At 49.1% G+C, this 218-nt stretch overlaps 1 protein-coding gene across 1 annotated transcript in view; it reads right to left on the bottom strand.

Moving 5' to 3' along the window:
- The window catches only part of LOC107700885 (putative methyltransferase NSUN7), a 15,902-nt gene extending 15,822 nt beyond the window's left edge, over nucleotides 1–80 (bottom strand). The window contains exon 1 of the mRNA XM_016502719.1: nucleotides 14–80. The gene's annotated coding sequence lies outside the window, so the exon portion shown is untranslated. The remainder of the gene's footprint in view (nucleotides 1–13) is intronic.
- Nucleotides 81–218: the final 138 nt, after the last annotated feature.

The raw sequence follows: 218 nt of genomic DNA, 5'->3' as shown, positions 1-218 counted from the left end.
CACACACACACACCTGTATGATGAGTCTGCTGTCACTCAGTAATCTGCTGTTGGTCAGATCGTTCTTCACACTGCTGGGAAACACCAGCAGGTCGTGGCAGTGCAGGTCCTTACAGAAGGTCTGTCCTTCCAGCTGCCCGACAGATTTAACACAGGAAAAACCTGATGTGTGTAACACTTCACTGACCTCATCCAAACTACACACACACACACACACA

Source organism: Sinocyclocheilus anshuiensis, unplaced genomic scaffold (genome assembly GCF_001515605.1).
Source record: "Sinocyclocheilus anshuiensis isolate Anshui unplaced genomic scaffold, SAMN03320099.WGS_v1.1 scaffold1654, whole genome shotgun sequence".
Lineage (NCBI taxonomy): Eukaryota > Metazoa > Chordata > Actinopteri > Cypriniformes > Cyprinidae > Sinocyclocheilus > Sinocyclocheilus anshuiensis.
The sequence above is the reverse complement of the archived record's forward strand: the minus strand, read 5'-3'. Positions and strand labels throughout refer to the sequence as shown.